This window comes from Coenobita brevimanus, chromosome 115, assembly GCF_032717465.1.
Source record: "Coenobita brevimanus isolate Jiangsu-jjx chromosome 115, ASM3271746v2, whole genome shotgun sequence".
NCBI classification, from domain to species: Eukaryota; Metazoa; Arthropoda; class Malacostraca; order Decapoda; family Coenobitidae; genus Coenobita; species Coenobita brevimanus.
The window spans coordinates 3,516,495-3,519,823 of NC_137068.1; positions in this window are offsets into that span (position 1 = coordinate 3,516,495).

Consider the following 3,329-nt stretch of genomic DNA (forward strand, 5'->3'; position numbering starts at 1 on the left):
TCCATTTTTGTAGTGGCATATATCTTCTAGTAAATGGTAACCACTCTTTCTAAACAGTATATAATTTCTCTCTGTATTGATAAGCATCCGATATGGCACCCTAAATAAGTGTTAATACTGTGAAATGTGATATTGCCACAAGCTGGTCCTGGCAGAGCTCCAGCAGTGAGATGTTTTGTGAATCAGGTTCCTGAATAACAAACTTGGTCTTATGATTCAATTATTGCGTGACATTCAGTGTCAAGGCAATTTGTATGCACTACTCCAGGGCTATATAAATCCATTCAGTCACTTTTTATTACTCTTTTTTTTTTTTTTTTCCTTTTCAGGTGGCTTTACATTATGTGACAAGCCTAAAGGTTTCTTGTAAGCCAGGAAACCATTTACAACACTGGGTGGTAACCATATAACCCAACTATGTGGTCCCTGTGTGTGAACAAGTTCTTGGCGGGGGGTTAGTACCCCTCCCTGTAAAATAACCAACTCAAAGACAAATGACCACCCCTTATGGGATCATGGTGTCTGGCTACAGACAGATGGACTACGTACACCAAATATCAGCTGTGGTAAGAACTGTCTTCCTATACTGAGACAGTAATCAAATGTAATACTGTTCTTGTACGGTAACACTAAATTGAGGATGGGTGAAAGCATGTATATCAACCCTCCTGATCACTTGTTACATTCAGAATTTTGGCAACACTGACCCCCTCCTGCACAGATACTTGTTTTAGATACTGTAAACACTCACTACCCACCACCTACACCCACACCCAATCAAAACCTACACTGGTGCTTCAAAAACATCTGTTCTCACCCTACACCCAACGCTAAATTTCACAAAAGTACATTTGATACATTTTTTTTCTCCCCCTAAAATGGCCCCCATTCAGAAGGAACTGTGCTGTGAAAGTATAGGAACTTTCACAGTACAGGTCATCAGCTCCGAACATATGCACTATTCGCAGTCCGCTGATGGCTGTGGCTGTCATCCTTATTTTTTTTTAATATACTTTTTATTATTATTTCAGACTATACACAGCTACTACCTATACACACAAGGCCATTACAGCCATCCAAAAATCTCCAGTGGAACAGGAACCTTCAAAAACCATCACAAGACACCCATCCTTCAGAAACAACTCTACCCAGAGAAACATGAATACACCTAATTCTCTCTCTCTCCCTCTCTTTACTCTAACTTGGTCAAAAAATGCCCTGTGTTCTCTCATAGATGCTGCATTGTAAGAATACATTATATAAGCACTAAAATGTGATGCTGGTTATAAAGAAACACTATGGAAAGAATGTATTCTAAACCTACAGTACACAGAGGGCTTCAAAAACATCTGTTCTCATCCTATACCTAAAATTAAATTTCACAAGGATACATGTTTTTTTCCAACCCCCTTAAAACGGCCCCCATTCCAACAGAACTGTGCTGTGAAAAGCATATGGAATTTCACTACATAGCTACTACCTAGATATACATGACCACTACAGCCACACAACAGAAGCCTTCAAAAACCATCACGAGACACCCACCCTTCACACACAAACATACCCAGAGAAACAGTTACACCTATACTCTCTCTCTCTAACTTGATTTAAAAACGGCTTATGCTCTCTCATGGATGCTGAGTTGTAAGGATACAGTAAACAATCACTAAAATATGATGCCTGTCACAATGAAGAAGCTATGGAAAGAATGTAGGTCTGTAATATTTTGTTTCTGCCAGTGGGAAATGTAAAAAAAAAGCTGCGAAAACATGCAAAATTTATGCCATGTTAGGATGAAATGAGTATAACCAGACTTCAACACAATCATCATCTTTCTCTACTTCAGTGCCAACACAATATATAACTCACAGACAATACGATAAGCCCACAGTGTAATGCCTAATCTCACATCACAACACACTCACATTTACCACAGTGTAATGTCTCCTCCCACAACACAACACACTCACATTTACCGGTGTAATGCCTCCTCCCACACCACACATACTACCACACCATACTACCACAGAACACTCACCACATGTACCACAGTGTAAGGCCTCCTCCCACACCAAACCACACTCAGCACACTACCACAACTGACAATCCTTCAACATATATCTTTGGGGCTGCCAGGATTTCTGTGGTCAGTCAAGTGGGATTGCAAGCCAAGATTTACTAATACACAGCAGATGTTCTTCAAAACGGCATAATCTTGATCTAATAAGTTATCATCTATTAACAAAGGAATTAAATTTATCATGAGAATTAATTCGTCTGCTTGAAGGGAAGGTGGGAAGAATGACTGTCAATGCAGGTGATGGGAGGGTCAGACGCCTGTAATGATTTTTAGTACTAGGACAACAGGGTCTCTCTCTCTTTCCTGGCAGAAATATTTGAGGTGGGAGCAAAGAACAAAGAATCAACAAGCATTAAGGGGGGAACTATCAGTATCGGGCCTAGCGAAGTGGAAAATCATCATCATCATCATCATAAGCAATTTTTTTCATTCATCATCATAACCATTTTCTTTCTTTTTCAAGCAGTCATTACCATCCTATTTATTTTTTTTATACATATGGATGAAATGTATAAGGCCCATAAAGCAAAGAGGAAACCTAAAAGAGGGAGAAACTAGCCAACTGCAAGCCCACTGAAATGACTCTGACACTCATTCACTCATCATTCAAATCCCAGTATCTTACACACCCACACCCACACCCACACAACCACGGGGACATCACACATCCTTGCTCACTCCAACAGTGATATTAAACCACTGTCATTTATATATTTCTCTCTCTCTCTCTCTCTCTCTCTCTCCAATCATAAACCACCACAACCCAACCCAACAGACACCAACACATCACAAACACCCAACTGATACACAGACAAACAAAACACAACAAAGAGAAATATCGACAGTATAGCCCAAGAATAAGCATAATGATGATTCTAAAATGTATGAACAATTGGCTGTGATGTTGGAGACCTTGCAACTTTATACAACATAGTCTGCCATCATCCAATCCTATGTCACCCCATAAGGAGCGTGGGAACCCGGGGCTAGGCATACTGCACCAAGTAATCTGCTCATCACATAACACTCCTGATTTCTGAGATACCATGGGTTAATAGACGATAGGAACCTGACAGGCAAATTAGTTCTTGGACATGCTTAGGAAAATATGGCAAATGACTGTGTGATATGAAACAGTATATCAAAATAGTTCAGTCCACTGGGCACCTCAGGAACAATCCATATAGTTATAAAATTTTAAACAGCTGAAGATGACATTACAAGAGCACATTTACTCACAAAATTACAA